Source organism: Amblyomma americanum, chromosome 5, assembly GCF_052857255.1.
Source record: "Amblyomma americanum isolate KBUSLIRL-KWMA chromosome 5, ASM5285725v1, whole genome shotgun sequence".
Taxonomy (NCBI): Eukaryota; Metazoa; Arthropoda; class Arachnida; order Ixodida; family Ixodidae; genus Amblyomma; species Amblyomma americanum.
In genome coordinates, this window is record NC_135501.1 from 139,259,331 (window position 1) to 139,282,656 (window position 23,326).

Here is a 23,326-nt window from a genome sequence, read left to right on the forward strand (position 1 = left end):
GCTTTTGTTCCCTTTTTGTCGCAAAGATGCCGTTTCACTGCTTGGATGCACTGTGTAAACAGCGTGGAGTCACCACTCGTGGAGTCACAGCAACGGAAACAAGGTATGTACTATCGAGACATAAGTGCCCAGGACGTGGCGCTGACGGCCGGAGCAAGTCGGCCTAAAGTCAGACTCCATCGGTGCGCTCTATTGCGATTTGTCACCTGGTTCGATATAAAGCTTGCGCCCTAGCTTCGACGCTAGCCTCTACTTGCTGGCGCGTTCGCGCGAGTCGCATTTTTTTATTCGGAACATACTGCTAGCCTCTCTCGAGGCTGTTGCTGGAATGGGGACAGATTGGTTTTCTTTTTTAGGTACGTCCCAAAGGAAAAAAATCACGAAGGAGGTTCACAGGACTGAAATAATAGTGTAAAGGGACAATCAGGGGACACAGTTTCAAAATACATGACGCAAGTGAACTCCTGTATGCTATGCTCGCCGCCCTGATCATTTAATATCTTGACTGCCGATTTTTTCTTACTAAATTTAAAACCTAATCTATCTCCCTCTGAACCGCATGTCTATCAACTTCTGTAAATCTTCATAGTTGTCGGCCATTAGCACTATACCATCTGTGTAGATTAGTCCCGGTAATGACTGTTCAATCAATTCCTCTTGCTTGAAAAAGAAAAGATGCAGCCTAGTCCGCTCCTCTCTAGCTAGGTCTCCAACCCTTGCAGGTACAACAAGAATAACAAAGGAGACAGAGGAGATCTTTGCCTAAGCCCCCGCTGTATCTCTACAAACTCTGATACGTTTTTCCCCATTTTATAAGCACTCTGTTACCTTCATATATATCTTTTAAATATATTTATATATGAGCCACTTGGTTGGACGGCAACTAGTGGCAAGAGACGGAAATGCGCTGGTGACAATAGGGACTATACAAAATAGATCGCGCCATCTAGTGAAAGCGAATGTGACCAAGTCGGCCATATTGCATAGGCGATGAGCGCAGACGACGGTACCGACGCTACAACGGCACAACATTGTGGCTCGCTCGGCACGCAGGTGTATATTGCAGCTTTTGTTCCCTTTTTGTCGCAAAGATGCCGTTTCACTGCTTGGATGCACTGTGTAAACAGCGTGGAGTCACCACTCGTGGAGTCACAGCAACGGAAACAAGGTATGTACTATCGAGACATAAGTGCCCAGGACGTGGCGCTGACGGCCGGAGCAAGTCGGCCTAAAGTCAGACTCCATCGGTGCGCTCTATTGCGATTTGTCACCTGGTTCGATATAAAGCTTGCGCCCTAGCTTCGATGCTAGCCTGTACTTGCTGGCTCGTTCGCGCGAGTCGCTTTTTTTTATTCGGAACATACTGCTACCCTCTCTCGAGGCTGTTGCAGGAATGGGTACAGATTGGTTTTCTCTTCTAGGTACGTCCCAAAGGAAAAAAATCACGAAGGAGGTTCACAGGACTGAAATAATAGTGTAAAGGGACAATCAGGGGACACAGTTTCAAAATACATGACGCAATATTAGGCAACATAATATGAAGCGCAGTGTGGAAAAAGATTTTTTTCAGAAAAAAAAAGCACGTGCAGTGCTAGGCTAAAAATTTTTAATGAACAATTATGCCAGGATACAAAGCAAACTGCTCAGAGATTGAGAGTAAACATTTACAGGGAAAATATTCCTTTCCCTAATCGCTTACTGAAGAAACTGAATAAAGAAAGTTGTGAGCATTAAATTTATATTCCGTCAAGGGCTGTGAGTGTTTCGCTCTGGAATTGTATTTTGTTGAATAAACTAACTGGAGGTCAGAATCTATCTTTAGAGCACCGTTTAGAGGAGAAAGACGAATTTAAGGCACGAGGTCTGTGCACGGTTACTAATAGTGGAGATATTTGCTTCCTTTAAGAGTTCAGTTGGGAGTCGTTACGTTGATATTTGTTAAAGGTAAAGGTTACTGCTTTCCGCTGAGCGTTTTATATCTTATTTTTACATTCTTGTGTGTGCAGGAACCAACACAGGATGTTGTACACGAGCACAGGTAGGACGAGATAACGGTATGCCAGTAGATTGTTGCGGAAAAGGCAGACGGTATTGATCGCTTAGAGAAAGGTGTGCGGAAAGTGTTTTTGACGATATATATTCTACGTGATATCCCATTTTAGGTCAGTGAAGATGACAACACTGAGGAATATATATTTCTGGATTGATATAAAGTGTTATTTTCGACTTCATACGAGAAAACGAGCAGGTGTTTTTTTCTTCATACAGTCATGCACAATGATTTTTCGAGATTCAGTGTCATCTGCCATCCTCGACGCCATTTTACTATTCGACCAATTGCATTGTTTAATGTGACTTGATCGTCGTGTGGCTTAAATTAATGCAACCGACTGTGAACATTCGGACTGTTGCGTTGAGATGGTACGTTAGATCGTTTATGTGAAGCAGAAATAATATGGGTGCTAACACGGTTCCAATAATAATGTTCCATTTCGCCCAGGAGCCTTCCGCGAGATGCCGCTATGTGGCCATTGGCTAATTTCGTGACTTGCTTGGAATCGAGATTTAAATGCAAGGCACATGCGGCATTCTTGGCAGCGTCATTGTTTGCGGTTGCGTGTGGTCGCCACGTGCTCATTCATTTCACTGTTTCGTGCCCGGGTAGCAAAATAGGCGACCGTTGAAGAAAGGCGAAAGCGGGTTTAGGACTGATTCGCCACGAACTATTTTTATTTTGATTCCTCGTTTCTCTGCGCTTACTGGAAACCCACGGAGCCGCTGCTGATGCTTGTGTTCCCTTTGCTTACAAAAGCCATACTATAACTTCAATGGCGTCTGTTATTCTGTAGTGAGGTGTGCTCTTTTCAGCGCTTGTCACGAAGTAGGCAGAACCGGGTGTGGGGAAAAAGTATTCCGTGCCAATAAATGCTTTTTTGACTCGTTTGACGCATTGCCTGCAAGTCACAAACGTAGTGTGTTCGGAAGCCAATTTCGTAACATTTGTAACGATGTTACGTGCTTTGTTTGCTAACCATATATTACCATCGCGATTAGATACAGCAAAAAAAGTCTGCAACTCATGTCTCTTAAACCTTATACAACAGACAATCAGGCGCAAGAAAATTATTTATTCGCCTATAATAAAAAAACAGGCTGTCGTGTTCAGCAAGGCCATGAGTAGTACATTGGCTCTGGTACTAGCTTGTAAACATTCCCTCCAGGGCAATAGCATGCCGCATTCTCCGAGGCATGCGTAAAGTCGGACTACGCATTCAGGATGCTCACGCAGCTTCTCCCACTCTTGGCTGACTGCTCCGCACAAAGTCTGCTGTCATGCGAACGATGTTTTGTGACGCCAAGTTACTTTCAGGGCGCCCCAGATTTTTTCAATGGGGTTCATATTGTTACGTGGTTGAAGGCGGGAACGACGGAAGAACGCCCAGGGCACAGCACATAGCCAGAGAGCACAGGGCCCGCACACTGCACAGAACACTCAAGCCCGCAACACGCGCACATCTGAGACACTTATCTTCACAAAGAATGTCCGTTGTACGACTCACGGTCGCGAAAACATCATCTCGGTGTAGATCAGGGCATGCCAAGGGATGGCGAAATTTAGGGCTTGAGGAGTGAGACGTGGACAACGTCACGCTGAGGTGCACGCAAGGTGGTCTTCGAGAGGCCTGGGCGATCTCGTAGGTGACATCAGTGACCTGGTGGAGCACACGGTATGGGCCAACATACCAGGACAGAAGTTTTTCGCAAAGCCCTACGCGGCGTTATAGCCACCAAAGCTAGAAGAGGGCTCCATGGGAGAAACTTAGTGACCATGATTGGCGGCGGTCATAGTAGTCCTGCGGTGAGGCCTGCGATGATTATAGTCGGGATCGCGCCAGCTGGCCGGCGTGGTCGGCCCGGACAATTGCGTCGTGTGCGTATTCAGAAGGCTGTGAACTAGTTGTCAGAAGCAGAGTGTCCAAAAGTAATTGGGGCTTTCAGCCGTACAAAAGATAGAACTGTGAGTAACCGGCAGGTTCATGACGGGAAGTGTTGAACGCGAAAGTCACGAATAGAAGGACGATATCCCAGTCCAGATGGCCCGGGGAAACGTAAAATAGGAGCATATTCATGAGAGGGCAGTTGAGGCGCTCTGTGAGGCCGTTGGTTTGGTGGTGGTAGCCGGTGGTCAGCTTGTGCTTAGTCCAGCAGGAACGGAGAATGTCGCCGATAACTTTAGGCAGAAAGCAACGGCTCCTGTCGGTGAGAAGTTGGTGGGGTGCATCATGACAGGGGATGAGGTCGTTCGCATAGGAGAATGTCGGCAGCGTCAGTGGCGGTACTGGTGGGTAGGGCCTGCGTGATTGCGTAGCCAGTGGCATAGTCTTTGGCACTGGCAATCATTTGTTTACGGAGGTGGAGTCAGGAAACGGACCCAAAAGATCCAAGCCAACATGATAGAAAGGTTCAGGGGCACATCAACTGCTTGGAGCATACCCGCTGAGAGAGTGGCAAGACGTTTCTGGCGCTGGCAGTGGTCGCAGGCACGAATATAGCGACGTACACGTGCAGCGGTAAAAAAGCAACTCCAGCAGAAGACATGTATTCCGCCTGCTCGTTTGGAAGGGTGACCCGCATCAGTCATTCGGGGCGACGGCGGCACGTGGAAAAGGAAGCCGATACACTAAAAAACTTCTAGTGACTATCGGCCACTAATCGATGGATAGATGGATGGATGGATGGATGGATGGATGGATGGATGGATGGATGGATGGATGGATGGATGGATGGATGGATGGATGGATGGATGAATGGATGGATGGATGGATGGATGGATGGATGGATGGATGGATGGATGGATGGATGGATGGATGGGCGGACGGACGGACGGACGGACGGACGAACGGATGGATGGAAGAATACGACTGAAACCTTTAAATAGGGCGGTGGCTCAAGCCAGTTAGCCATCACTTATGAAATCTTACTTTTGTGTTGATTTTCGCCACCAATCAGACAACCTTCGCTTGGTTACTTCTACCAGCTTAAAATATACTTTCCCTTCACTGTCCTTAAACCCCAATGATTTGGATAAATCAGCCCCGCTGCTTTCCACTGCAAGGTGAAGCCATTTACAGAAAAGTCTCAAGTGTTCAGCCGTTTCCTCCTCTCCGCACGCAACGCACAACGTGTCTATCTCGTGGTACCTGACTCTATATGTCTTATTCCGGAAACCTCCCGTCCTGACTTCAATGAGCTTCTCCTACAAAGATCATAGATAATCTTTTTGGCAATTTCCTGCTTATAAATCCTTTATGTTCCCGGAGCTGATTTCGTCAGCATCCAAGTTTTCCACAGAGCTCTCTTTGTTTCTTTAACGTTTTTCTTATCCGATAATTGCTTGTTTGCCCCCTACTGCTGTCAAGATATTTGCTTGTCAATTTTCTAGTTCGCTTTCTCCATTTCGTTTCAACATTCCTTATATACAGGTATCTGAAAACTTTCCTAGCCCACTGCTTTTCCCCCATTTTTATCAATCGCTCCTCAAATGCTATCTTACTGCTAGCTTCTCTGCTCTCGAATGACGCCTACCCCATATCACCTTGTACCCCCTGGTTTGGTGTATTGCTATGTGCCCACAAAGCTAGCCACCCTACACCAAGTTGTTTAATTTTTAACCTTGCTTGAACATTTGGTCTTATGCACAGGACCGCATTACCAAAAGTCAGGCTAGGAACCATCGCCCCTTTCCAGATCCCTCTTACCACTTCACACATATTGTGATTCCACAATGCCCTACTTTTTATGACAGCTGTATTCCTACTACCTTTATTCATTACATATTTTTCATGCTTTGTCATATACTCAGCAGCGTTATTTATCCACACCCCAAGATACTTGTACTCATTCTCTAGTTCTAACGTGAACTCCGGTATTCTATGCTCGCCGCCCTCATCACTTAATATCATGACTGCAGATTTTTCCTTACTAAACTTAAAACCTAATCTATCTCCCTCTGAACCGCATATGTCTATCAACTTCTGTAAATCTTCCTTGTCCGCCATTAGCACTATACCATCTGTGTAGATAAGTCCCGGTAATGACAGTTTAATCCATTCCTCTTGCTTGAAAAAAGAAAGGTTGAAGCCTAGTCCACTCTTCTTTAGCTAGGTCTCCAACCCTTGCAGATACAAGAAAAACAAAGGAGATAGAGCAGATCTTTGCCTAAGCCCCCGCTGTATCTCTACAAACTCTGATACGTTTTTCCCCATTTTATAAGCACTCTGTTACCTTCATATATATCTTTTAAATATATTTATATATGAGCCACTTGGTTGGACGGCAACTAGTGGCAAGAGACGGAAATGCGCTGGTGACAATAGGGACTATACAAAATAGATCGCGCCATCTAGTGAAAGCGAATGTGACCAAGTCGGCCATATTGCATAGGCGATGAGCGCAGACGACGGTACCGACGCTACAACGGCACAACATTGTGGCTCGCTCGGCACGCAGGTGTATATTGCAGCTTTTGTTCCCTTTTTGTCGCAAAGATGCCGTTTCACTGCTTGGATGCACTGTGTAAACAGCGTGGAGTCACCACTCGTGGAGTCACAGCAACGGAAACAAGGTATGTACTATCGAGACATAAATGCCCAGGACGTGGCGCTGACGGCCGGAGCAAGTCGGCCTAAAGTCAGACTGCATCGGTGCGCTCTATTGCGATTTGTCACCTGGTTCGATATAAAGCTTGCGCCCTATCTTCGACGCTAGCCTGTACTTGCTGGCGCGTTCGCGCGAGTCGCATTTTTTTATTCGGAACATACTGCTAGCCTCTCTCGAGGCTGTTGCAGGAATGGGGACAGATTGGTTTTCTCTTCTAGGTACGTCCCAAAGGAAAAAAATCACGAAGGAGGTTCACAGAACTGAAATAATAGTGTAAAGGGACAATCAGGGGACACAGTTTCAAAATACATGACGCAATATTAAGCAACACAATATGAAAATTAGTGTGGAAAAAGATTTTTTCAGAAAAAAAAAGCACGTGCAGTGCTAGGCTAAAAATTTTTAATGAACAATTATGCCAGGATACAAAGCAAACTGCTCAGAGATTGAGAGTAAACATTTACAGGGAAAATATTCCTTTCCCTAATTGCTTACTGAAGAAACTGAATAAAGAAAGTTGTGAGCATTAAATTTATATTCCGTCAAGGGCTGTGAGTGTTTCGCTCTGGAATTGTATTTTGTTGAATAAACTAACTGGAGGTCAGAATCTATCTTTAGAGCACCGTTTAGAGGAGAAAGACGAATTTAAGGCACGAGGTCTGGGCACGGTTACTAATAGTGGAGAGATTTGCCTCCTTTAAGAGATCAGTTGGGGAGTCGTTACGTTGATATTTGTTAAAGGTAAAGGTTACTGCTTTCCGCTGAGCGTTTTATATCTTATTTTTACATTCTTGTGTGTGCAGGAACCAACACAGGATGTTGTACACGAGCACAGGTAGGACGAGATAACGGTATGCCAGTAGATTGTTGCGGAAAAGGCAGACGGTATTGATCGCTTAGAGAAAATTGTGCGGAAAGTGTTTTTGACGATATATATTCTACGTGATTATCACATTTTAGGTCAGCGAAGATGACAACACTGAGGAATATATATTTCTGGATTGATTTAAAGTGTTATTTTCGACTTCATACGAGAAAACGAGCAGGTGTTTTTTTCTTCATACAGTCATGCACAATGATTTTTCGAGATTCAGTGTCATCTGCCATCCTCGACGCCATTTTACTATTCGACCAATTGCATTGTTTAATGTGACTTGATCGTCGTGTGGCTTAAATTAATGCAACCGACTGTGAACATTCGGACTGTTGCGTTGAGATGGTACGTTAGATCGTTTATGTGAAGCAGAAATAATATGGGTGCTAACACGGTTCCAATAATAATGTTCCTTTTCGCCCAGGAGCCTTCCGCGAGATGCCGCTATGTGGGCATTGGCTAATTTCGTGACTTGCTTGGAATCGAGATTTAAACGCAAGGCATATGCGGCATTCTTGGCAGCGTCATTGTTTGCGGTTGCGTGTGGTCGCCACGTGCTCATTCGTGTCACCCTTTCGTGCCCGGGTAGCAAAATAGGCGACCGTGGAGGAAATGCGAAAGCGAGTTTAGGACTGATTCGCCACGAACTATTTTTATTTTGATTCCACGTTTCTATGCGCTTACTGGAAACCCACAGAGCCGCTGCTGATGCTTGTGTTCCCTTTGCTTACAAAAGCCAAACTATAACTTCAATGGCGTCTGTTATTCTGTAGTGAGGTATGCTCTTTTCAGAGCTTCTCACCAAGTGGGCAGAACCGGGTGTGGAAAAAAATTATTCCGTACCAATAAATGCTTTTTTTTGCCTCGTTTGAGGCATTGCCTGCAAGTCACAAACGTAGTGCGTTTGGAAGCCAATTTCGTAACATTTCTAAAGATGCGACGTGCTTTGTTTGCTAACCATATATTACCATCGCGATTAGATGCAGCCAGAAATGTCTGCAACTCATGTCTCTGAAACCTCATACAACAGAGAATCTGGCGCAAGAAAACTATTTATTCGCCTATAATGAAAAAAACAGGCTGTCGTGTTCAGCAAGGCTATGAATAGTACAGTGGCTCGGTCTAGTAGCTTGTAAACATTCCCTCCAGAGCAATAGCATGCCGCATTCTCCGAGGCATGCGTAAAGTCGGACTACGCATTCAGGATGCTCACGCAGCTTCTCCCACTCTTGGCTGACTGCTCCGCACAAAGTCTGCTGTCGTGCGAACGATGTTTTGTGACGCCAAGTTACTTTCAGTGCGCCCCAAATCTTTTCAATGGGGTTCATATTGTTACGTGGTCGAAGGCGGGAACGATGCAAGAACGCCCAGTGCACAGCACACAGGCAGAGAGCACAGGGTCCGCACAGAGCACAGAACACCCAAGCCCACAACACGCGCACATCCGAGAGACTTACCTTCACCAGGAATATCTGTTGTACGACTCACGGTCGCGAAAACATCATCTCGGTGTAGATCAGGGCATGCCAAGGGATGGCGAAATTTAGGGCTTGAGGAGTGAGACGTGGACAACGTCACGCTGAGGTGCACGCAAGGTGGTCTTCGAGAAGGCCTGGGCGATCTCGTAGGTGACATCGGTGACCTGGTGGAGCACACGGTATGGGCCAACATACCAGGACCGAAGTTTTTCGCAAAGCCCTACGCGGCGTTATAGCCACCAAAGCTAGAAGAGGGCTCCATGGGAGAAACTTAGCGACCATGATTGGCGGCAGTCATAGTAGTCCTGCTGTGAGGCCTGCGATGCTTATAGTCGGGATCGCGCCAGCTGGCGGGCGTGGTCGGCCCGGGCAATTGCGTCATGTGCGTATTCAGAAGGCTGTGAACTAGTTGTCAGAAACAGAGTGTCCAAAAGTAATTGGGGCTTTCAGCCGTACAAAAGATAGAACTGTGAGTAACGGGCAGGATCATGACGGGAAGTGTTGAACGCGAAAGTCACGAATAGAAGGACGATATCCCAGTCCCGATGGTCCGGGGAAACGTAAAATAGGCGCATATTCATTCGTGAGAGTGCAGTTGAGGCGCTCTGTGAGGCCGTTGGTTTGGTGGTGATAGCCGGTGGTCAGCTTGTGCTTAGTCCAGCAGGAACGGAGAATGTCGCCGACAACTTTAGGCAGAAAACAACGGCTGCGTGGGTGAGAAGTTGGTGGGGTGGACCATGACGGCGGATCAAGGCGTTCGCATAGGAGAATGTCGGCAACGTCAGTAGCGGTACTAGTGGGGAGGGCCTGCGTGATTGCGTAGGAAGTGGCATAGTCTTTGGCAAGGAAAATCATTTGTTTACGGCGGTGGACTCAGTAAACGGACCTAAAAGATCCAAGCCAACATGATAGAAAGGTTCAGGGGCACATCAACAGCATACCCGCTGAGAGAGTGGCAAGACGTTTCTGCCGCTTGCAGTGGTCGCAGGCACTACAACGGCGGCGTACAGACTTGTAGAGGTGGTTCCAAAAGGAGCGACGACACACGCGGGCGTTAATACGCGAGACACCCAGATGTCCAGCAGGGGGGAGGGTGTCAGTGAGCGCGTGGAAGACATCGGTGCGCAGGTGCATCGGTACAACCAGCAGGAGGTGGGTCCGCCGTTTTGCGGCTTCTGCAGTATAGAGTGTCATGATGCAGTGCAAAGCGGCGCAGAGCATGGTCAGATCGGGAGGAGCTGAGGCAATCAACAATAGAGTGCAGCTCGATATCCCGGAGATTCTCATCACCAACGTGAGCAATAGCAGAGAGCGAGAACATGTAGGCAGAACAGGCACTGCCAGAATGGTCAGCAGTGTCCATGGGATATCGGTAGAGGCAATCAGCATCGGTGTGTAGCCGACCGGACTTACAAATCACGGCGTAGTCGTAGTCTTGCAGGTGTCAATCCCAGCCACCCGGCTGACCTGCAAGATCTTTCAGTGAGGAGAGCCAGCAGAGCGCATGGTGTCGGTGACAACCGTAAAAGGGCGGCCGTATAAATACAGGAGAAATTTTCCAACGGCCGCCACGAGGGCCAAGCACTCGCGGTCCGGGAAGAAGCAATTGCACTCTGATGTAGAGCGGAGGCGGCTGGCGTAGGCAGTGACACGGTTGGACCCAGAAGGAAAGCGCCGACTCCATGACCGCAGGCGTCAGGGTGGTCTTCAGTGGGAGCGGCCAAATCTAAAAGAGGGGTGTGGCGGTGAGCTTCGGGATCTGAGCGACAAATATGTTTTTATTGCAGGGGACCCCAGGTGAAAATTATGTCCTTTTTTAGCAGATCATTGAGGGGGCGAGCGATGTCAGCAAAGCCGGACACGAATTGGCGGAAGTAGGAGTCCAGCCCCAAGAAGCTGCGTATGTCGTTGCAGGAACGCAGCACTGGTAAGTCTTTCATGGCTCGGATATTGGCTGGATCAGGGTGAACACCTATGGAATCAGAGACATGGCCCAAGATTGTGATCTGCCGACGAGCGAAACGGCATTTGGATTATTCGAGCTGCAGGCCGGCATGACGGAGAAGTGAAAGATTCTTGGAAAGGTCATCGAGGTGAGGGGAAAAGTTGGGGGAGAAGACAATGACGTCGTCGAGATAGCAGAGGCACGTGGGCCATTTGAATCCCAGCAAAAGGGCGTCAATCATACGCACGAAGGTGGCCGGCGCGTTGCGTAAGCCAAAAGGCATAACTTTGAACTGATACAGCCCATCAGGTGTCACTAACGCCATCTTCTCACAGTCCTCGTCTTCTACTGCTGTATGCCAATAGCCAGAGCGAAGTTTTATGGAGGAGAAGAATTTGGCACCAAAAGGTAATCAAGGGCGTCGTCGATGCATGGGAGAGGGTACACGTCATTTTTGGTTAAGCTGCTCAGGTGGCGATAGTCAACACATAAACGCCATGCGCCATCTTTTTTCTTCACAAGGACAACTGGCGAGGCCCTGGGGCTGTAGGAGGGTTCGACAATATTCTTATTAAGCGTCTTCGTAACCTCGACGCTAATGACCTGGAGCCCATAGTGGGAGACTTGGTATGGTCGACGACGGATAGGAAAGGCATCCCCGGTGTCGATGCGGTGCTTCAGAGAGAGCTTGACCCAGCGGGATGTTATTCAGATCAAAAATACCCTAAAAAGAATCGATAAGGGCTCGAATATGTGCAGTTTGGGCGGGACGCAGGTCGGAGGGCATCATGGTCATGAACGCGTCTGTAGAAAGAGAGGTAGGCTGGGGATGGCCTGCGTGATCTTGAGAAGGGGCGGTATCGAGTGTAGCGATTTGGCACAGTGCGAGGGGAGAGATCATAGCAACGCAAATGCCGGATGGAACAACTTGAGGAAAGAAGTCCAAGTTGAGGAATGTCAGAGACACTGTGTTCGCCTTGATCGAGGCGATGGTATAGGGCACAGCAACGTTTCGGGTCAGCAGGAGATCGATACTAGGTGCAACGGGGTAGTCGCCATCGGGAACGGACGGAGAGGGTGTCAGTGCAACGAAGGAGGATGTTTGAGATGGCAGGCGAGCATAATCTGCATTGAACAGGCGGAAAGAGGGATCGGCGTGCTCGGAACGGAGTTGTGCGAGCTCGAGTTGTAGAACACCCTGCGAGCAGTCAATCAGAGCTGAATGGTCTGAGACGAAATCCATGCCGAGAATGAGGTCGGGCGCACAGGTGCGCAAAACGGTCAACTGAACCGGGGCACTGTGGCCGGCAACAGTGATGCGAGCAGTACATAGTCCGTCCACAGCAGGTGTTCCTCCATCTGCCACGTGCCCAAGGGACGTTGCAAGCGTGATCACTTTGCGGAGGCGACGGCGAAGTGCAGAAGTCATCACAGATGCGTGTGAACCGGTGTCAATGAGGGCGCGCAAGGGAAAACTGTCAACTGTGATGTCCGGCAAGTTTCGTCGGATGGTCAGTGCAGGCTTTCTGGTCGGGGTCATTGATGCAGTGTCACTCCCGGGAGCTACAACAACTAGTTTTCCAGAGTGGAGCAGACGTAGGGGGCAGTGACCGAAAGGCGGGGCGTCTGTAGAAAGAGAGGTGCGCTGGGGATGGCCTGCGCGATCTTGAGAAGAGGCGGTATCGAATGAGCGACGGCCTTGGGGCGCCGGAGAGCGGGAATACATTGAGGGAGCAGACTCTCAGGCTGGGAGCGGGGCGAGAAGCGACGCTGAATGTCAGGACGGTAGTTGGAGAAGCCACCGCGAGAAGGCGACGACCAAGGGCTACAGCAATGTCTAGAGATTTGTTGAATGCGGGAGCAGAGAAAGCAGATGGGTCTGTCGTCAGCCGTGCGCCATTCCGCCGAATCGCGGTAACTGGTCGTGGAGTAGCATGCGGGGCGGAAAGCAGTGGAGGGAGGCTGGCGGACGGCTGGGCGGCCAATGAAACACACCTTGGGAGAAATATCCAGGATTGCAATTTCTTGCTTGACAACAGCATGAATAAGCGGCGTGACGGGAGGGGTCCTATCAGGGACGTATGGTGGAGATATGACAGGGGTGAGGGCCTCCATTTCACGTCGGACGATCCGGGAGACCGAATCGATGACGACAGGGGCGTCCGAGGGCGCGCGGGATGGATACCGCTGGTATTCACAAGAAGATGTCGCGGCTTTGTTAGGAAGGCGGAAAAACGACTGCGGAATGCGGCGCCCTTTCACTTGCTCAAATCTACGGCACTCTTTATTGATGCAGTGAATAGCGGCACAGTCTTTACCAACAAGCAAGTTGAAAGCATCGTCTTCAATGCCTTTGAGCACTTAGCCCATCTTGTCGGTCTAACTCATGGCAGCGTGGACCCTGTGGCAGAGAGCCAAGATGTCTTGAATGTAGGCGACGTAGCTTTATTTCGAAGATTGGGCTCAAGACGCTTCTTTAAATCGGTTTTGCTTTCCCAAAAAAATGAGCCGCACGGCAGCAAGAATGTGGCTACATGTTTCACTAGTTCCAGCAGCGATTTGCATGCCGCCTCAGTGACTAAACCACTGTTAAAAATGCCAAAAAGAGCTTGCACGGCCGGCCCATATTTTTCTGTCCCTTGCAAAGATGATGCCGAGTCTGTTATAGAAACTAGAATAAGAGTTTTTAAGTACACGAAATGACGTAACTTATTCATTATACAGCAGCACATCTAATTTCACTTAAAGCCTTTTTGCCTAGGGAATGTTATGAATAAATCATGATTTGATTACTGTAGTGAATGCATATGCACTACATGCATATCTTGCTCTGAAGAATTTATGAAAATTTTGGCTCAACTACAGCTCAGCAGTAGTCATACTCATGTATGACTGGTGTGTGTACTGTAAGTATGCAAATGACAGGAAAGAGCCCATGTAAGCTATGGCGATGCAATGCATTGCTATCACATTTATTACTTAAGCATGCCTCTATCAGTGCACGGGGTACCACACGAGAACGTGTTTATCATCATATAATGTGTATAGCAGGCACAAAGATCATATGTAGAAGGTAACACAAACGTTTCCATGCAGAATGATTACACTGTGAAGTGCGGTGTAAAATTGATCATTTCATGCCTTCAAACCATACAAAAAAATATTGAAAGCAGCACCTCATAGGCAGCGGCCAAGGCGCGAGAATGTCACGCCGGGTTTCGTGTGTAGCTGTGAGCATGGCGCGCCACTAGCCATGGGATTATGCAAGCCCTGTGCTACGCAGCGCTCTGCTCACAACTACTGCATAACCAACAATTATAGTCGCATGTTCTGTTCTAATCGGGAGTGAGCAGTATGTTTTTGTCGGCAGTTTTTTAATCTTGTAAGATACCGCTGACTGTCTACGCTCGCGAGTAGCCCACGCTACATTAAAAAAGCTCGGCAAGTGGCCTCTGCCTAGATGCAGTGTTCGCACAGAATAGTAGAAATCACGCATACGCGCCGTGAGCCATAGGCGTTAGTAGATACCGATAAAGGAGGCGTATACGCTTCGACAGAAAAGGTGTATGACTTCTGCTGCCGACACGACGGCCCTGCTAGGGTGGCTAGCCCTGCCGACGCACATAAGTCTGCTAGTGCATCCTCTGACAAATGCGGAAGGACTTCTATATAGTTTTTCCAGATCTCGTGGTCAGAGTTCAAAACTCGCCGATGTTCCACCGTGTCAACACCGCACGTTACACAAAAAACTTAGGCACGCAATTACTATACGGCCGCTCCGGCTGCATAGAGCATGTACAGTACTCACGGATTGAAATAGGACATTCGGAGCGCTAGCCTTGCAGTGCCACGCAGGCATGTGGTAAGCCACAGGCCGGCTCATTGGCTACTGGAAGGAACAATTCTGCTTTGTAGATGTTCTCCCTCTCGCGCCATACCACAATGCACCACCTTGGTTCCATGAGCGTCTACGGGCGGCGCTCCATGAAGCGACGGCCACGCGCTCCGAATGTCCTATTTCAATCCGTGAGTACTGTACATTGTGCTCCGTGCTTCTCGACGTAACCAGGGTAGCTGCCCAAATTTTACACCCAGGGTTGGCCAACGTCCATGTAATTTTGCATATCCCGTATTGCCTGCTTTAAGCTGTGCGACACTAAATAAATGCCTAACTATTCAAAATATTCTATTCACTTTGAGCTTTGCGGCTTCAAATAGAGGTCTTTCACTTCGTGAACTTTTCTGGAGTCCAAGAGCCCAGCGTGACAATACATGATCAAGGGCTATATATTATAAACAAATTACGGAAAATTAAATAAATTTCTGCATGTCACTAATCTGTATGGAAATATAATATTACATAACGTTCATTTTAACAATACCACCGCAGCGGTGGCCGAGTGCTTGAGCATCCGCCTCGCATGCGGGAGGTGCAGGGTTCGACCCCCATTGTCGTCGGGTGCCCACCGGTGATACAATAGGTACAAGCTTTCCCCTGGTCTGGTGCTCAGCTTATTTAGGGTGAAATCCTTGGGAAGTGGGTCTTTGACCCAACCTCGAGAAATCAAAAATACCTTGTGTCGTGGTGCTCTTTGGCCTCAGCTGTCCTTGCGCCATAAAAATTTATTATCATCATCATATTTCAACTAAACATGAAAAAAGAAACCTGTCACTAATGAGGTTCAATAACGACACGAATATTTCGCACTGGCCACCAACTTTCAAGCAGCCGTTACGACAAATTTTTGGGACATCGGCAGCTTGGTCTGAAGCAGACAAGAAGCTTGATGACAGCACTCCGCGCCCTACTGAGACGTGCACTTCCTACGTTGAGAATGTACGAGCCCTTTGTAGGCGCGTCAATACCACTATGACCAACGCTGACCGTGTTCGCCACGTACTCACGAGTGCCGGCTATTTTGCTTTCAAAGCCCTCGCCGTTCAAAACCTTGCTTCAGTCGATGCCATCGCCAAAACCTGTGAACGCTTCGACCAACTGCTATCCATGCGTTTGCAACCTGACCCGGCTGCCTCCTTTTTCCCGCCGTCTCTGACCTCCGAAGCGGATCGAACACCTTACCGCCGCTGTTCTTTTCTGCTTTGGCCGACTTCTCCGGCGGTGACTTCTGCTCGGAAAACTAGATGGTTCAGTCTTTGGAGGAAAAACTGCACACTTTGGACACAGACAAATTCCTCCACAACACCCATCAAATATGGTTTTAGTGTGGGTTAAAGGTTTACGAATTGAGGCTATGACACGGGCGCTGCTGTTGCTGTAGTTTACATTGACTTAAGTTCTCGCCTAGTGGAGGTGAAAACGGCGCACGATGAACCCACCCTGCGTAGACCTAACACAACCGCACCGTCCACATGACCGAGTGACCCGTCCTCTGATGCTCTCGAGCCATGTCATCGCCTGATTACCGCTGCTGATTTGGTAAGGCCCGCTGGGTGCCAAGGGCTCATCACGCTTACTTCGGATGCCCGTTTTAATGGCGATGTACTCATCACGCCTTCTGATCGGCACCTAACCTGGGGTGTGACCTTCCTCTCCGTTGTCAGGTTGGGAAAAGGGGTGAGCCGTCTTCGCTGCCTGAAAACCTCTCCTGAACTTCTTGCGCTGCCTAAACGGCCCGCTTTTTCATGCGTCTTAGACATTCCACTGATCTCTCTCGTCGCGTTGTAACCTCCTCTCATCGCCTCCTTCAGCGGACGTTTCTGTCTCGGCCCTCTCCTCCACCATAACTTCGGACCTCCCTTCTTCAGAACGCAGAGTTACTAGACTTGCTGCGCAAGCAGCGAGGCTCTTTTAATGTGACTTCTGCTATCCTGGTAATCAAAAAAGCTCAACAGACGGGACAAAGAGAGGACACAACACAGAGCGCAGAATCACAGCTGAAACGTTTATTGGCCGCCAGCCAGTATAAATACGGTCCTGGTGGCCGGGAAGGAAACAAGCACGCTTGACTTGCATGACATTCAAAAATGCCAGTACTTCAGGCACATGTCAGCAGGTGAGAGTCACGTGGGAAATATCACCGATACAGCAGGCACGAAATTTGCATTCACTAGTTAGCATTCACAAACAAGGTAACGGTTTTCCTTATCTGACAGCGCTACAGAGGGAGTACTGATACATTGTTCTGAGGACCTTGCTGTCAGGTGGGCTTCTATTATTTCTCTAGCTAGCGAGTCGCGGTTCTTTGCTATCACAGAGCATTCATTGTAGAGTGGAATACAGGCTTTTGAGTTGTCATCCTCTTCCATGTCTTCGTCATTTTTGCAGTGTCTGCATTGTTTTTCTACGTGGCCTGTGGTGGCGACATGAGAGACATTGTGTTTGTTCTCCTTCAATCTTTCTTTAACACATCGGCCAGTTTGGCTGATGTAACACTTGCCACATGACAAAGGCAGAGAATAAACAACTCCTTCCTGGCAAGGCACGAATTGTTTCGCTTGTCTTATCAAGCAGCTGCCTGGTATCCTTTCGACTGCATTTACTTTTCTGACCAGACTAAACAGTCCCTTAGGCGCCGAGAAGACCACTTCAACGCCAGTATGTCCTTTCTTCTCTGTCCCGTCTGTCGCGCTATTATGGATTATCGTGAGCATTAACTCGCCCAACAAATGGTATTGCTATCCTGGGAAAGACCTCTTTTGCCGAGCACCGCATTGTCACTGAAGGTATCTCTGCTTTTAACCGCCGCCCATATATCCATATTATTCGGCCGTCAGCCAGTGCTTGGTCTTCCCCGGTGCTCTAGGCAAAGAAAGGCGGACCCCTTTTAATTACCCTGCCCCCCACCAAATCACTCCAAAGATGTTTACCTTGTGCCTAGGATTGATAACTCCCTCGACTCTATCCAAAGATATGAATACTTGTCCACTCTAGATCTTCGTTAGGGCAAGTGGCAGATTCCCATGGATAAAGCAGATAAGGCAAAAACTGCATTCGGTACTCCCGACGGGCATTACAATTTCAAAGTTATGAAGTTCAATGCTATGTCAATTGGAGACTGTAATGTTGCCGCTGCTTTTGAATGCGTGATTGCCCATTCCTCCGCAGCCTGAAATGGTAAGCCTGCTTATGCTACCTCGACGACATTGTTATTATCTCTGACTCTTTATGTGCACATACGCCACCTGGATGAAGTGTTCACGTGCTTTGCTTCCACTGGCGCACAGCTGAAAAAGTAGCTATTCGCCACAAAGGAAATCAAAATTCTCGACCACCTCGACAGCCCAGCCAGCATTCGACCCTACCTTGGCCAGTTTTTCGCTGTATTGACCTTTCCTCGTTCTCAGCGGCCTAAAGAACTGCGCAGTTTTCTTGGTCTGTGCTTCTGTATTGCGTCACTTTAAAAGAAATTTCGATAACCTTCCGCGCCACTGCAACAGCTTCTCACCGCTTGCAGTGCTTTTATCTGGTCTAAGCAATATGAAGGTGCTTTTAAAACTCCATACAAGTTCTCCTCTCAGACCCTGTCATTGGCCACTTCCCCGATGCTGCTCCCTCCATTCAACAGACTGTTGCTAGTGGCCATGACCTTGGCGCTGTTGTTCTGCAGCGTGATAGCGCTTGTCGTGAGAAATAAATTATGTTCGCCAGCCGCAGTCTGACACCTTCCGAACATACCTACAACATTAGTGAGCAAGAATGTCTACCATTCTATTGGGAAGTTCATAAATTCCACTCTTACCTTTACGGCCGCCACTTCATGCTCGTCAGAGACCACCATGCTTTATTCTAGTTCTCTGGCCTGAAAAAGTTCACTAGATGCTTTGGCCATTGTCTTCGTCTCCAAGAACACACTTTCGACGACATGTAGAAGTTGCCCCGACGCCGATGGCCTTTCTCGCTGCGCATTTCTGGAACCTTCGTGTCCCTGCTCTTCTGCGCCACCGCTTTCCTGTCACCACGACGTTGCATCGTCGTTAGCTGTTGTGCACATTGGCGCTCTCCCGCCGTCGCCGTCATTTATAACTTGTGTTATTTCGACGCCCTTCCATCACATATGCGTGTCGATGCGTATTGTCGCTCCCTTATATACCACCTCACCGGTGCTTCTAACCTTCCTAATACTAAGCTGCATAGACAGCTTCAAAAGTTCAAGCTTTCGAAAGTTCACACTTTCAAAAGTTCAAACTAGAGAATGCTGTGCTGTGCCGCTGCGTTTACAGCCACGACGGCACCTGCTGCGTTCTTGCGGTGCCACGTTCGCATTGCTGTCGTATTTTGCAGGCCCTGCAGGATCACGCTACGGCCAGTCACTTAGGTTTTCACAAAACCTTTGACCGCGCGACATACAGTTTCTTATGGACTGAATTTTCCTCAAGCGCGCCTAAATACGTCGCCTCTAGGGACCTGGAAAATGCCACTCACCTCCCGCCGAACATTTGCAGTCTCTGCTATGCCCCGCCACGCCGTTCGCCATCGTCGGCATCAAATTGTTTGGCCCGCTTCCTATTTCTACGCGCAGTAATCGTTAGAAGGTCAGTCCCATCGGCCGTCTGAGATGCTACGCTGAGACTGCAGCCTGGCCTGATGGCTCGGCGACCGAAGTTGCCACCTTTCATTTTGGAATCAATCGAACTGCACCATGAACACCTCAACTCATTCTCACTGGCCCCGGCCGGACGGTCTTGTGAACAGCTCACTCCGAAGTTCTTCGCGCTTCCTCTACAGTCGACAAGATCACCTCCATGTACCATCCCCAATCAAAGTCTCATTCCCAGTTAAATGGAGGAAAGCAATGTCAAAACTGAAGTGGAAATGAGAAACTGAAGAGATCTGAGGTGCCACGCCGCACCCAGGCACTCTCTGTCGCAGAACACTAATTGGCGCCTTCCCGCTCCTCTGTGCGAAGGAAGACGTCACTTGACACCGCCACGCCAAATATCCACGGCTCCGCTCGGGCGGGCCAACCTGGCCAGCATTTGCCACCGGCAGCTGGGATTTGAAGCGGGACTGCATTTCTTCTCCTCCGCGCACACCTCTCTCGCCGACCACCAACAGCCGACCGGACAGTGTGCAGAGCTTCGGCCGTCGGGTGACAGCTGCGACCAACCGGGGTCGCATTCACGCTCCGCAGCCGTGGCCTCGTGGTAGAGCACCCGCCTCGGCTTCGGGAGGTGGTGGGTTCGACTCCCGCTGCCGGCCGGGCACCCACCGGTTTCCTCAAAATGGGTACAAGCTGTTACCCGGCCTGGTGCTCGGCTTAGTTGGGTTACATGGCTTGTAAAAGGAGCCTGCGGCTTCAAATCCCGTCGTTGTGAGCTTCGTTCTAATCTAAATAATATTGTCACACTGATAAGCACAACACATTAAAAAAATAATTAACATTCCCCTATGCACTTTGGTTTCGGTGACATTTGGCTCCCTTAATAAGTTTGTCAAACGGGCCCCTCATTTTTCCTTTACCTTGTCTGCTAATAATAGCTTAACGACGGTCTCGGTTCTGGCAGTCTTGATTCCATAAGTAGCATAAGAGGGCTCTAACACAGTTTCCGCACTCGCCGTTAGATTACGTTCTGCGTCACACTCACGGTATTACAGGACGTGCTACTTCCGTCGCTATGGGCGAGGGTGGAGCTGGTGACCGCTCACAAAGTTCGCTTACACCCAGTAAACATAAATCCCCACTAGAGCAGCAGATTGGACAGCCGTCGCCGTAGCTCAGGGATTCCACTTCCGGCCGCCGCAGCGTACGGACGTGTGATGACGGGCTCCGTAGGAGAGGCTATAGCGGCCATGTCTGGCCGCGGAAACAGGTTTTTTGAAACTGACAATGAGTACGAGGTCATCCTACCAAGTCTGCTTACAGGCCGTATAGTTTTTAATACAGTTTTTCTTCACGCTGACGTCCGTGCACGACCGTATCGCGTCGAAGATTTACGTGACGCGTTGGCTCACCTCAAGTTGCTCCCTGACGTAACCGCCTTGGGGGCGTATCGGATGAGTCACGTCTGGGCGGTGACTTTCGACAGTGCTCACGCTGTCAAGAAGATCCTCGCCGCTGGTGAAATGCAAGTGAAGGAACGTCGGTGTTTGACAATTGACCCAGCAAACCAAGATTTCCGAATGAAAATTTATTTCAAAATGTTGAGTGGTCAGACGTGCCTACAAAGTATCTAGGCGTACCAATTCAGCACTACAAGGACACGACACAGTATTGGCGAGAACAAACTGAGCATGTGCGTTCGAAAACAACTAAATGTGGTGGCAGAGATTTTTCCATTTTTGCTCGCGCAACAATGTGTACCCTTTCCTTGTCGCGAAAGTATGGTACGTGCTGCAGGCGATGTTCATGACAAGAATGTGTGTTCGGAAGCTGCGCAGAGTGTTAGCTGTGTATGTGCGGGGATCAACATGGGAGCGCACGAGCCAGACAAACTTGTTTCGCTCAGTACAGAATGGTGGTTTGGGTCTTGTACATTTGTTTTTAAGGCGAGTTGTGTCGAGATTCATTTTCTTGCGAGACCAAAAGGATCCCTTTTTGAGGACAGTGATGCAAGTGCGGCTGCAAAACTTTCTACCCGAATTTCTGGTTTGTAGGCAAGGGTTTCATCGTCGAGGGTGTGCAGGGGTATTTGCGTGAAGTGGTTGGGGCCTTTCAAATTAGAAAGTGCGATTTTCGATGCAGTACCTTGGCGGCGTAAAACGTAGGCGGCTCTATACGGACCTGTCAGATTTGATGTTACCAGTGCCAATTTATGGAATACTGAATGGTGATGGTAAGGGTGGTGATGTTCTTAAAAGAGTGAAGAAGATGGCCGTGCGGCCGTCGGTGAAAACTTTCTTTTTCCACTTACATAGTGGCACACTGCCCGTGAAGCCATGGGTGGAAGAGAAGGGGATATATGTCCCATGGGGCACAAACTGTTTAATATGCCGCAAGCCAGAAACTGTAGACCATATATTCCTGGACTGTTGGGATACAATTTTTCTTTGGGACATCCTGCAAAGGACGCTAAAGAAAGACGTTCCAATAACGCCGTATGGCATCCTTTTTTTCCCTTTGATAACGAAGACGGTGCACCATATGATTTGTTCATGCTGTTGGTACTGCATGGTGTATGGAAGGCAGGAATGGGTGTCCATCATGCAGATCAAAATGTGCGAACCGCTAGAGAGTATTTGTTGAGAGTAATGCTTACATAAGAAATGTGTATAAGGAAAAAGTTGATAAACCAGAATTGTACACTCTGTTGAATGACCTTGTTGCCCTGAAACGATTTTAACCTACGAGTGCTGTCTTTGTTCAGATGTTCAGATAGCACCTTTTAATGGGTTGTATTTGTTTTTCCTGCCTAATCGGCAATAAAGAAAAAGAAAGTCGCCGTAGCTCAGTTGGTAGAGCACCGGACGCGATATTCAGAGGTCGTGGGTTCGTATCCCACCGCAGGCATTCTTTTTTTGTTGCTTTATATGTAATTTTCGTTAAGCGATAGATTAATCTAAATATTATTATCCCACTGATAAGCACAACACATTAAGAAAGAATTACCATTCCCGTATGCACCTTCGTTTTGGTGACTGTTGGCTCACTTAAGAAGTTTGTCAAACGGGCCCCTAATTTTTGCTTTATATATATATATATATATATATATATATATATATATATATATATATATATATATATATATATATATATATAGGAGAGATGCTTTCCAAAGGCATCAGTCCTGTGATTGAAACGTGGAGTGAAATTAAATTATTTCCTCCAGCGAAGCGTTAAGTTCTCTCTGTATATGTGTGAGTGTGGTGTTTGTGTGACGTTACCATTATGAACTGAAGGGCAGGGCAGCACTGAGACACGTGAGACACAGAAAGACCACGATATAGAAAACACAAAACATTAACACGAAAGACCTAGGCGAGATAGATGCACTTGTTCAGTGTCGCATGGCGAAGTTCTCACACAATCCGCAAATCTCCACTCGCGAAATGCAGTCAGACACAAATGCATGGTTCCTCGTAATCGCACACGTTTGGGAAGTCTGAAGAGGCCGGTATGTGCACCGTGTAGTCTGTCGGAGGTGTACATGACACCACGTCAAACACCAAGCTGCTCTCAGCGGTCCATCGCTTCACAACCGCATTGTCGCCCCCGAAGTGATCGGCCGTCGGTAGTACTAGATCACCTTATCGGGGCTGCATCTCGCGGTTGCATCTGCTATATATATATATATATATATATATATATATATATATATATATATATATATATATATATATATATATATATATATATATATATATATATATATATATATATATATATATTAGCAGACAAGGTAAATGGGATGAGGAGCTCGTTCGGCAATTCGACAAACTTATGAAGGGAGCTAGCAGTCACCGAGAGGAAG

General features: G+C 48.2%; 1 protein-coding gene and 1 pseudogene across 1 annotated transcript in view; one reads left to right on the plus strand and one right to left on the minus strand.

Moving 5' to 3' along the window:
- Nucleotides 1-22,198, plus strand: part of LOC144133662 (uncharacterized) — a 34,705-nt pseudogene extending 12,507 nt beyond the window's left edge.
- LOC144135085 (uncharacterized) overlaps nucleotides 1-23,326 on the minus strand; it is a 942,878-nt gene that overhangs the window by 54,520 nt on the left and 865,032 nt on the right. The gene's annotated exons all lie outside the window — the stretch shown is intronic.